Genomic DNA, 13,135 nt, shown 5'->3' with positions numbered 1-13,135 from the left:
AGTAATAATTCATAACAGTGCATCATACAGAAACAAAATTTTGCCTTGAAATTATTTTGTATTACAGGAATGGTACATATTTTAATATCTTTGAACAGCAGGATGGACAATGTGGCCTATTAAGATTTCTTCCAGTTTCTGTATTCAAAATTTCTACTTCTAGAAATAAGAATATTGCTTTTCTTATTTACCTATAGGTCTGGAAAATTATAATTCATTAAAATCTTAAAGTATTTGGTTAGCACCCCATTTTTAGAATATATGTTTTCCTCCAATTATAGTACTATTTGTACATTTTCGTCTGACAGTAATAACACGTTTAGATGTATTCATAAGGCCTCTTGTTCACACACTTTCCATGAGCAGAGATATTTTATAAGATATTTTTCTTTGCTAAGCTGTTTTATATGAACAAATTTCAGTCTTAGACTGAAAGGAAGGATTTGCAACTTTGGTATTCTTTGAATAGTATTTAGTAACAGTGGATGTCTGATCTTTTGGTTTTTCTTGTTCTTGCTATTCCATTTTATGGCTGAGGGCCTAATCTTCATATTCCTGATTTAAACTGTAATAAGTTTTGTTTAAGTATGGCTAACAAATGGGTGATTAATTATTAACTAACAATCGCATTGCCTGAAAGCCTAGTACTTGGCACCCCAAGTATTGTTTTTTGTTAATTTTATTCTTATCTGATAAATCTGACCCAATGTCATCATACTTAAGAAAGCACTGAAAGACCCGAAGCTAAAAGTGAGCCTATACTTGGACAAAAACATACTTATGCTAAAGCCATTTGTTTAAAAAACATTTGAACTTATGAGTTCAGTCATAATAAACTGATGTCCTTCAGAAAGTCATTGAAGTTCTCCACAGTTACACAAACAGAGTAGATTCTGATTCTGCAATCAGATACATGTCTGCTTAAAGGAACATTGACTTTAAGAAGCATTCACAGGGTGTCAGGGGCCTTCTCAAATACTTGCCAGTGGTTTTACCAACCTTCTCCTCCAAATGCAAATTATGATATCATGTCCTCATTTGATAGTGTCCCCCAGCATTCGTTCTATCCCTCCCCAAAATCTCTTTGTCCATCTCGCTTTAAAGGTAAAAACATTAATCTCATCACCTAAAATCTTGCTACCTGTTTCCTACAGAAATCCCATCTTTCTCTGTGGATCCGAGTATCCTTTTTTTCCCAGACTGCCCTTAATTTAGGACTGAGGAATCACTGCAGGCTGAGCATGGGGAGATGGCCTCTATCCAGACAAAAGGTGAAGGTGCCACCTGGCCCAGCAACATGTACACATCCCAACTGAAGGTCATTTGTCCTTTTTCCCTAAATGACTTACGGATTAACCTCAACCAATCTCTCTGATTTTTTGAGTTAGCAGAAGTACTAGGAGTAAGAGTTAATATGGAAGAGGAATAGGGGAAAAAAAAGGACTGACTGCTAGTACTGGGAGTAGGTGAGACTGCGACTCAAGACAGGATAGCAGGGCAGACACCGGGAGCACATCCCAGTCTCTGCACATAAAGGGGAATGGCCTAGGGCCATGGCCAGAGAGGAAATGCTAGTGTTTATCTCGGTCTCATCCACCTAACCCCTTTCTGTAAAGGTTCCTTACACAGACAACATTGCTTCAGTTTCTCTGATCTGTGTTAGATTTGGTGGATCTCTGTTGCTTTTAGTTTATGGTGTCACATGAAGTAACGCTTTAGGTATAAATGGGTAGAAGGAAAGGTTACACTCAGAATTGTTGTTCTTAAAAACAAAAAATATTAGCAAAACAGGGGGCGAAGATTTCCATGTATGTACAAATTTATTTGCTAGCCAAAAGCAGAAACAGAATTCCCGCCCTAAGTTGTCATGCTAAATCTAGCCTTTTGCTTTTTCTGATATTTTCTTTCATACCTAACATATAACAGAAGGAACCACCCATGGGTGGTTCACTGAGGCTGCTCTAAAGGCAGAAATTACTTATCATCAACCACTCTAAAAAATTAAAGTAATTCTTTTCTGTTCCCCCTATTAGATTTGCATATGCTGCAGAGCTAACCAACTTTGAGTGCAAAGAATAATAATAAATAATTCCCTTTACTTCAGGAAAACAACTTAATTTAATTTGACCAGCCACAGGAAAAAAAAAAATCCAAAAAACCCAAAGAAATAATCCCTTCAAGCAAAACATCAGTCTTCTGCCAAACTGCGTTTCCCAAAGTGTCACAGACTGGAAGCCAAAGTTAACACTGCCTTCTCAGTCATATAATGGCAAAACAGGGAGTCCAGGTTGCAAACAGGTCATCCAGAGTAAGGAGCAGCTTCTCATCTCACTAGCCCACACTGCTGCACAAAACCCATGCAATATTTAAATGACAAATGCAATATTTAAATGGCAAACCAGATAAGGCATCCCTCTTGTTATAACTACATTTTGACCTTTTCTGAATTGCATAATATTAGAGTAATTGTATAATCGGTCTCATCTCTTCTGTGCTCTATCTTGAAAGAACCCAACCCTCTGCGATTCTCACCCTTTTGTAAAACCTCCTGAAAGCTCAAGTTCAGAAGTCCGCTTGAAGGCAAAAGCTATTTCAAACCACCCACCTATCAGCTTTATCTCCTTCTCTCACTCTCAATTAGTTCATGCCCTTATTTGATATAATACCCCTTCCTCCCCTATGACAAATTTATGTTACTTAAATTGACTTTTTCTGAGTGCTATGAATACAACGTGCAACAATTATGAAATATTTGAAAGATTTAGATCACTAAACCTTTAAAAATGCTTCCTGATTAGCAGATAACATGCTTCAGACTAACTTTCTGTTTCTATAGCTGCTCCATTTCCTTCAATATGTTTTAGTTACATTTTCTGACAAGTTATGATATAATGACGATCCACGTGTATCATTTGAACCAGTGGTTAATCAAGTTGTCTATAACAAAACAGCAGGGTTTTTTGTTTGTTTCTTATAAGCCTACTTGCTTTGAATTCTATGCCTTTAATATTTTTGCTATAGCTTTGGCCATGGCTCTGTTATAATTATTTCAGAGAGTTAGTTAGCCATTTGAGAGATAGGCTGTTACCAACAGGAATATTGTCAAGGACACTTCTAAAGCAAATAACCAAACAGGACTTCTTAGGTGCTTTGATGTCCTTTGTTTTTCAAACATTTGCACTGACATATTTTCCTATATAATTATCACAATCACAAACAAGATCTGATCAAAGCATCCTGCTACTTATGAAGGTTGAAACTTTTAACTTTTCATTTTTGGTTTTAGAGATTTTATGCTTACCATTTTGAAAGCATTTGGGGAAGTGGTAGTTGGCAGGTGTATATACCTTTGAGTGTCACTGATGATACAGTCATTTTTTGTGGTTTTATGTGCAGAGCAGGTACTAGACCTACCTTCCAAGTTAATGTTACTGCACTCTGGTGTAAATACCACAAAGCCAAAGCACTTCTATAATTTTTAGTCATTGTATTAAGTTAAATCAATAAAAAGGAAAGCTGTATCACAGCTGAAGACAATGATAATTTCTTCTGCATTATTCCACACTAAAAGTAAATGTCATACTTGATGAACATAGATCTACTGGCATGCAGAAATGAGAAAACATGATGCATAAAAGTGGTGCCCAACCTGATGGCCAGATAGCCCATGAAGTCTGTTCCTGTACTGGGGAGGGCTGCACGCTGCAGTCTGTGACACACTTCCCAAGCACACATAGGGTCACCACTGTGCAGTGCACATACAGTGTGTCTTACTGATTCCTGCTCCTGGTTGGCCCCAGCAAGGAGAGTAGTGGGAATCTGGGGTAGTCGTCAGAATATTTCATGCCTGCCCTTGGCAGGCCTCTCTTTCCTGGACGTTTCTTATTTTTGCACAAGGCTGCGGTATGGATGATTGCTTTCCTGGTAGCAGCTGGCTCCAGGTCTACATCTTTCTCAGAAGCGTGCTTTCCTCCCATGCCCATGTCACAGTCCTGAGACTAGATGTGAGTCCCTCACATGATGGAAGGACTGGAGGGTGCCCCCTCAGCAAAGGTGAAGGCTGTTGTGTTGTGCAGCAGCCTAGCTGCAGGCATGGAGGAGGGTGGGCTGATGAACTATCTTGATAGGCTTCAGATGCCTCACAGGCCATGAGTTAAACATGTCTCCACAGGAGTTCATGAAGTAGTGTCTTCCTGCCAGTCTGCCTGTAGCTCTCACTCATCAGCTGGTTAACTACGTTATCTCTTTCCAGAACTAGCATAATCTGTGAAACCAGTCCTGCAACTATGTGAATGTGAACACAGACCCTTTGCTTAGGCTCTGCTCCAATAGTGCCAACAGGACAGTGTTCTCATCAGGTGGCCTATCCATGTCAAACAATTTGTGTTATTGGCATTGCTACCCCTCTTCCCGTTATCACAACTGTTTCACTACTTTCTCCACTCTTCAACTAGTTGCCCTTCATTGGTCTTCATCTAAGCTTCCCATCTTTCTTCTTGCTTTTAATGCCTTTCATAATCAACGCAGAAGGAGCAACAAATTTGTCATTTATTTTTGTGCCCATGTACATTATTACCCTCCCATCCTATTAAGTGCATTCTTTGTATGAAATTTAATTTAGCTGCTGCAGCTGTACTCATTTTTACTGCTTAAAATAAATATATTAAGAAGTGGAGAAAATGGTCAGGTAGTCAAGGAAAGTGCTTGCACTTATGCTTGTTGCTGACGTTTGCAGTGCTCTTTAAGAGGCCTGGGCTGTTGTAATATCTTTCTGCAGGCTAAGATGACCTAAGAAACTATTTTGGTCTCCAATTTCTATAATGAAATGAACATCTCTGGTAACACTGAGATGGAACTTCAAGTTCCCATTACATTTTCCAAAAGGAATAGGAGATAACCTGAGTGTCTTAAGCTATGTTACAGTCACAGCACCAGGACTGGAGACGAGCCAGCACTGAGGTCTGTGTGGCAGCTGCCACTACCCAAGCAAGTTAACTGAACGCTCTAGTGGGCTGATGTTTAAGAGAACAGGTTAAGAGAACAACTTTCGTGGACTATTGAGAGCATGGAGCTGTCATGGAACTATTGAGATGCTTTAAGTAAAGCACATACCTGAAAGATTACAAGCTCAAGGTTTCATGTTGAGTGCAAGTGGCATGAGTATGGCTTACAGCAACATTGGTATGGAGCAGATATTCGGGATATAGGACCTTTATTAATTCTGTATTTGCACAGTTAAGGCCAAGGTTCTTTGGTATCATCAAGCAAACAAATAATTAAGAAGTAATATATTTTGATTTTTCCCTACAGAATTGCTGCATGATGCTGAGCTTACTCTTAAGTGCATTCTTTAAAACAGTACTTGAAGAGAAAAGAGACTTTGAATTGGCAGGATATGCATTCCTGTCAATACCTCTTGAATAAAAGGCTTCATGAGCAAGTATAACATGGATGTAGCTTTCATATGCTTTTATTAGAGTTCCACCGTCTGTGCTCACATTGGCTTTCTGATATCTACTCTTACCTCTTTCCACTTGGAAGCTTTGCTCTTACCTCTTACTCCTGTGCAAATTGCTACCCTTTCTACCTCTAACGATAATAGAGAATATCTGGGACATGGCTAGACTGCTATGTCCTATGGCTTTCAGTGATCTGCCTGATGACGTGGGATAAAGTACAAGAAAAACCCCAAATAACATAGTAGTTGTGTGGACCTCTCTGCTTCTGTCTTGAACATAGAGCATACAGTGTAAGACAATTTTCCTCCTTTTTTCTTTTTATGTACAGGTTGAGTTGTGCTGGGAATTTGGCTCCACAGCGTGTTTTCTTGCTTTGGGGTTATAGCATCCTGCATACTTCAAGAGTTAAAATAAATTGTTGTTTTTCAGTGCTGGGGAAAAATGCAGATATAAAAATGTGGGGAAAGAAGTTATATGTTCTGGATAGACATCCAAATGAAACATATAGGGAATGATTATATTTGAAGCTTAGGGTGACAAAGTAGAGAAAGATGTTTCACACTGCTCTGTTGTATATGGGGCAATGTAATCCATCAACTACTTTGATAAGCTTCACCAGTTTTTTGGAGACTGCTGTGTGATGATCTCATGAGCTGAATCAATTTAGGCATTCCAAAAAAATGTCCTTTAAAATGCCTAAATGATGTATATGAAGAAATGATTGTTATGTTTGTGTCTAGAGATCAATGCATTTTTCTTCATTTGTGTTATGCTGTGACACTGCTGCAGCTTCTGGACTTGCATTTCAGTAGGACTTGCTGTTGACTTATTTTTAATTTGATCTTCATCAGCTCTGTGTTTCTACCCCCTTTCTTTTTGTCATTTTATTTACTTAAGTATCAGCACAGTTCCTCAATAAGAGGCTTGGAAAGAGAGAGCTCGCATTGTCTGGCTTCAGTAACCATCAGCTGTATTACCACATGCACATCTATCAAGATTAGCTACTTTTCCAGTACATAAAATCCATTTATGTAACAAGAAAATCAAATAAACACCACTGTGTTTTCTTAAACTCTCTAGTGTCCATGCCTTTCTTTGGCCACATAAAAATGATTTCTGGGAATTTAACAGCATAAAGTTTAGCTGTTATGTTAAAGTCTCAAGTGAACTGAATAAAAAAATGGACCTGTCAATATCCTAGCTGAAAAGGGAAAATAGGTGAGGTTGCCTATCGTTTGAACAATGTGAATTTAAGTAAACACTTTGTTATTTCAATATCATTTCACATCTGATACATAGATGCTTGCCCATCTCTCTCACCAATGAAAACACATTAGTCTCCCCTGGTTGTCCTGGAGCAGAGGTGTAGAGCGGTCTCCCATTCGGGTCACAGCCACCCACCATTTATACATTCCTCCAAAGGGTGCTGGTCATCCAAGAGACCCTCGGGAGGCAAGTCATTGATCTATCACAGCCCAAAAGCATGAACTTAGCAGAGCATATAGCCAAATTCAGAGGGAAAGGCAAGCTTGGCTGCATGGGGTCTGGGAGCTGCGTCAGACCTGTGGCTGGAGACCGCACAGTTCACCTGGCTTGTGATGGACGTGGTGTCCAGCTCTCACCTCAGGAGCTGAGTTGAAGTGAGCGCAGAGGGGCCAGGGCCACGGCTGAGACCGCAGCCATCTCTGCAGGGGACGTGTGGTAACGTAATGGCATCTTCTTTTCAATGATGAGTTTTGGCTGGAGTGTCCTTCTTGCTCCCTTCTCTGAGACCTTGAACTGAGTAGGGTGACCGCAGGGCAAGGCACTACAGACACACCGGAGCCAGGCAGTCTGTTTCTTCCTCAGACCCTTACACCTGGCAAATATTGACAGAAGGGCTGTAAGATCTCACTAGTCACCCATATAGAGGGGCACCCTCCTTTCCGCAGTCTGATTTCTCTTCCTCCTCTTCTCCATTATCCTTTCCTGTGCCCAGGATCCTGCCAGTTTGTGCTTCCAGCAGGGCGGCTGATTGGGTTCCTGGAGTCCCTCATACCACAACAACCATATCTGCCAGTGGCAATTTTTCTGTTCCTTACCAGTTTTCAGAGAAGGACAGCCCTAGGGAAGGTTGCAGCAGCTCCCCAAGAAATAAGAGAAGAGTGTTACTGCTTCTTATGTTTTATTTACTTTCGGCATTTTCATACCCTGCATGAGAAAAGTTCCTAGTTAAGTATGAAGATGGACGTTTCAGTGAAGAAAACTAGTGTCAAGACAGGTTTTTAAGGCTAAAGAATACTGTGCAGGATTTATTATAGGACAGTTTCTGATTAACTGTTCATCACTATTATGTCTGGATCACAGCATTGGCAGTTTTGTACAGTCAGCTGTTTGGACAGCATTCTCATTATCCAAAGGTAAAAGAAATGAGGGGAAAAATTTCTTTTTTGCTCTGGCTGATAATGTTCCTTTATTGCATATAGATCCTGTCTAAAATGAACAAGGGTTTCTGAGTGGATTCCCTGTTAGCAGCAGCAGAAATGGACCAAATTTTTAACTATTTCCTTAGATTTATGGATATCTGGAGCTCAAGGAAACATAGTACAAATACATGGAATTTTTTGTGCTGGTCTTTTCATAATTTGATCCATAAATAAATAACATTTGATTCTCTAGTCCTCATTTCCCAATCCACCAGTATCCTTAATCTTCATTTCCCAGTGGAAGTCAATTACATTCACTTTGGCATGTTCTTTTTTGGGCTGGTATTTCTACATGGGAACCACGATATGTGAGTGTGTGTGGGAAGGGGAATGACAGTCACCAAAACTGGGAAATGCTCCTGGAGCCCATGGAGCAGACATAGGTTATGTCAATACCATGCCATGGGTCACAGTTTAAGGCATTTCCCAGAAAATACTGCGAAATTATTCTATTCAGGTCAGCTCCAGTGCTGGGGAGGCATGAGAGGGGATTATCTGGTATTTTCAGGGCAGTCCCTCTACATGTTCCCTAACATGGATTTCCTTGAGAAAGCAAATGAACAAATACACACATCTGTGAAAGGTGATCTATGGGGCACACCTTAATTCAGAAGGTGTGTTTAAAGAGAAAGGTAGTTCCTTCTTCACTGAGCATTCACCAAGTGTGAGCAAGGCATGATGTGTTGTGAGCACTATTTTAATGATTCTTTAGCCAATAACATTGATTTGAGGAAGAACCAGGGAGATAGGGTGTTTCAAGTTAGAGCCAAAGAACTCTGTGCTGTCATCCGTGAATGTAAATTTCTGCAATGTACTGTGTTTGGCTCTAGTTAGGGTTGTAAATCCTTCATTTTCACGAGCACTAAATTCACCTACAAATTTTAAAAAGTACCTCTCTTTTTTTCTGAGTGTTGTGTCACAGAGGAAAGTTGAAGACATGACAAATGCTTGGGCTAAATGCCTCCTTTGGAGTAGCTGATTTAGGCGAAATATCTAAGGAATGTTAATCCTTTTAGTTTTAGTCATGTTTACAACTAGCCATTTTGAAGTGTTGTAATGTACAAATTCAGATATCACTAAGCATGTTATATCTGTGGAGGATGTCGAATGATTTGTCAGGATTTTACCCAGTATCCTCTTAAGCTCTCATCATTGCATGGTTTTGCCAGGCTTGCAATATTTCACAAATGCAGTAAGTTCCTTCAGAAAGGCTTGCAAACCACTGCTCACAGGTAGTGTAATCTGACACGATCCTTGTAGGCTTTTGTTTACTCTGCTCATCCACTAATAAATCCTCAGCAAGCTCTTGTTTACAGTTTGAGGAAAGCTGGTTTGTGAAGATAGCAGGGCCACACAATCCGTGGTACTGCGGCCCGCCCCTTTTAACTGCAGTCTGGATCAATCCATGTCAAGCCTCTCTGAAGGATGGTGGACTGCAAAATATAGGAGTAAAAAGGCAATACCTGGACATTTAAGAAGTCAAGGATTTAAAGAAGCAACAAAAATCAATCAGACCTTGATCTAATGGGTCTGAAAACAGACACAGAGAAGCTTCAGGCACTTTGACTTGAAAGGTACATCGTATAGTGTAGCTGGGGTCTTTTACGTTTGGCAGGTGGAAAGCTTTTTTATGTTTCTAGAAAGCAATGTTCATTTGTGTTTCCAGGCTCATAGCCTCCCTTTGTATTGCTGCCTGGAAGGAGATACATGCTCCCTGGAAAAGAGGGATGAATAAACTCCTCATTTCTGGGCCTGCATTCATATGGGAACCCTAATGGCTGGAGTAGTTTTCTTCAAGTAATTACTCCAGTTTCACCACTGTATTAGGACACTGCCAGAATTTCTTAGAATCCTTTGGCTCTAGGAAAAAAAAAAAGAAAATATGCAATCAACTTGAAGTTGAGATTATTTGTGACTTCCTGGTGTCATCCAGGCTGTTAAATACCATGAGAAGAATCCCTTCTTGGGATGTCTGATACTTTTGATCTTGGCACTGTTCCAAAATGGAAAATTCGGGAGCACCTGCAAAAACCGATAGATTTTGAGTTGCAATTTGTCTGGATTTTGTGTGAAAGGCTTTGGTAGGGTTGTGTTCAATCTGAAATGTTTTCCTTTTACTTTGCTGAAGTTAAAATGCAGGTAGGAACATAATGTGTGGTGCTGCCTGGTTTAGATGGTCGCTTGAAGAAGCCACGTTATTTTGGGCTGGCATTGAAATATTCATGGCACTGTACTTCTTTCTATCTGTTTATTTGCATTATTTCTCACCATGTCTTAGATTGTCCATCTTGATTTAATATTTAGGTTAAACTGCTAGACAGAGGCTCATAATATGTGGATCCACATTTTTTTCTTGAATACTTTTGTTTTCTTTTCAATTACAAATGACATCCACTGAGTAGTATTTATCGCACCTAGACTTTTGCCATGTAGACACCCCAAATGTGTTGAAATCTGTGGAAAGAAATAGATATTCCCAGAAGGCAAATCACTTGGCCTGTGCAGATGCTTACTTTGGGAGGTGATTCATGCTTTAAAAGTTCCTATTTTTTTCAATGGATTGTAAAAGACTCTATATGACTAACTCAGACCGGTACTTCATACTTCTAAGTCATAGATGTCTAAAGTCCTATCAATCCTACCTTAACACTCCTCTATGTGCATGGAAAACAGCACAAGACTGGAGTGAAGCATTGGAAATAAGGGTTTTGTTAGTTTCAGTATTATTTTGCTGAATTTGAATAAGTTTTTCCATGTATTTATTAAGGATAATATGGTAATAATTAGGCAAGAGCACTATGTGTTAGGTCCTCTGCAGCTACAAAGGGCGTAGCTCTTAGCAATAGAAATTTTCTTTTGCAAAATTGTAGACAAGACCTAAATGTAATTGTATATAACATGTCTCTTAAAATCCCATATATAAAAAGATAGAGCACAGTCAAAACCACATACATTCAGGTGTGGCCTAGACTAAACCCCAAGAGTAGTGGTTTGAAAATTGAAAAGTCAATAGTGGAATCAAAATTTTCTTCAATGGTGATGTTTACAATTATTTTTGTGTTCAGATCAGCTTAAAGGGAAGCTGGATTCAGGTCTGAAGTCCTTCTCTAGGTGATGTCTGAAGTAATCGTTGATTTTTTTCCCTAAGTTCAGTCCACTGTCTCTTGTGCATACAAACTCTCCAGTAACTTCCTGCAAAATTTCAGAGGTCAATGAGAGGTGAAGTAACTTTATGAATTGCAATCTGGCACTTTATATTTCCAGACTGATTTTACTGGCATAACACTACAAAATCATGCAAGTCCCCCTTGCTTACCCGTAAAGTGTCAGCCAGAGAAGGTGACTGATATTTTGCCAGTATAAATGCAATTATTCACTTAGTTTTTAATATATCAATAAGAATTAACAAGCAGGATACCCTCGTGTTCATTGGGAACCCTTCTTCTAAGCTATTCTTCAAGAGGATAAATGTGTGCAGCCTGCCTTTCAACTATGCCACAACTGCATTTATTATGTCTCAAGGAGGAGATGTTTGGCACTTAATTTGCAAAAAGCATTTTGTCTGAATTATGTCATGTTTATTACAACAGTATTATAACATTCTTCTTTAGTTTTGCAAGGCAGATTCACAGCATAATTTGATGGTGGAAATTCTGGCAGCAGCTCAGATTTAGTGTTTCTCCTCTTTTCCTGGCATTTCTCACATCCCAGTGTTAAAAGACAGGTCGCAAAAGTTGATCCATGGAGCACGCCTGCGTTTAGCAGGGAAATGGGATTCCTTCTTCACTGTGCATTCCGTAATTACCTAAATATGCACAAAACTTGAGTGTGCATTGGGCTTAGTGGCATGTTAGTGGGTTGTTGATACGTAACATGAATTGATGTGTGAGATTGGACTGTACTAATTGAACTGATTGCCTAATTAATTAAAACAGGAGTGAATTGTTCGTATTACCTGTATTTGGAATTCATAAAGTTGCTCCAGATATTTTGGATGGATAATTTTCAAGCTATGTGCTGTTTGTAGACTGTCAATTTTAACTACTCACTTTTCAGGGCTTGCAGATTAATCACGGGGTTCAATTTTTGCTCTTTAATTGAATGATTGAAGCCTTTTAACAAATGAATAATTTTTTCTGTATAACGTGCTTTCAGTATGAAGTTTTTACAGTTTGGGGGCATTTTTTTAAGAGATTATTATTTCACTATTTGTGCATAATGCATATTGTAAGTACAAACCCTGTGTATTGAGTTCAAGCCGTGTGCTAGATAAAGCGTTCTGTGGATCTTTTTCCATCATTCAGCTTTAATTAATATACCTACATCTTGATAATGATTGTGTATGTCAAAAATCCATTAGAGTTAAAGATCATCTACCATGCAAGAAATATGTTTGTGAAGCTCTTTTTGTGTTACAGAGTATCTGGAAAATGGATACTAAGCCCTTAAACACTGACATGCAATAACCATCTCAATGTGGCTCTGGAAAATGTGTCAGATGGAACAAGTAATTAGTAAGTGGCATGAACAAAGAGAAATCACTCCTAGTTAAGTAGAATATTGTAAATAATGGATTTTATTCAAACAAGCAAGGATGCGAATTACTATAAAGTAAATATCAATTATTCATTTAGTTTAATATTTTATTGCATCCCTCATAAACATTTACATTAGAACAGCAGTGAACGTACTCTAGAGATTCAGACTAAGCAAACAAGCTCCCCTCCTGCTTCCTAGGCTTACAGGCTGACTGTCCATCACCATGTAAGTTCAGGATGAAATGAGTTGAAAATTGTATTACTTGCCGAAACTCCAGGTAGTGCCAAGCTGCTCTATCATGTGGGGAGCCAATGGAGTATCTGAAACTATAATGCTTTACTTAGAGTGAGATGCCTGGTATAATAGTCTCATTTAGACAGTATGTTTGTCTAGTGGTAAAGCAGCATGAACTGAGTTACATAAGCACCTGTATATGATAGTTTGGAAGAATCAGACTGAGAGACTACTGACTTACAAGAGTTTTGCTGTAAGAGAAAAGTGCCTGGCTGACAGTGCAGGACATCATTGACGTCTTCTCCTCACTTAGGGCAAAAGGGTCTAGAGTTAGATGAAGCCCTTGCACAGGGTCTCTTGTGGGTGGGTGAAATGTCCCTGGAAAGCTGCCAGGAAGGAAAACTCCACCAACTTTTATACTTACTTTCCTACCCTTGC

At 39.2% G+C, this 13,135-nt stretch overlaps 1 long non-coding RNA gene across 1 annotated transcript in view; it reads left to right on the top strand.

Annotated features, from left to right (window-relative positions):
- Positions 1–9,381: 9,381 nt before the first annotated feature.
- The window catches only part of LOC115344207, a 36,835-nt gene continuing 33,081 nt past the window's right edge, over positions 9,382–13,135 (top strand). The window contains exons 1-2 of the long non-coding RNA XR_003924481.1: positions 9,382–9,498; positions 12,343–12,438. This is a non-coding gene — a long non-coding RNA (uncharacterized LOC115344207). The remainder of the gene's footprint in view (positions 9,499–12,342; positions 12,439–13,135) is intronic.

Source organism: Aquila chrysaetos, chromosome 8, assembly GCF_900496995.4.
Source record: "Aquila chrysaetos chrysaetos chromosome 8, bAquChr1.4, whole genome shotgun sequence".
Classification (NCBI taxonomy): domain Eukaryota; kingdom Metazoa; phylum Chordata; class Aves; order Accipitriformes; family Accipitridae; genus Aquila; species Aquila chrysaetos.
The sequence above is the reverse complement of the archived record's forward strand: the minus strand, read 5'-3'. Positions and strand labels throughout refer to the sequence as shown.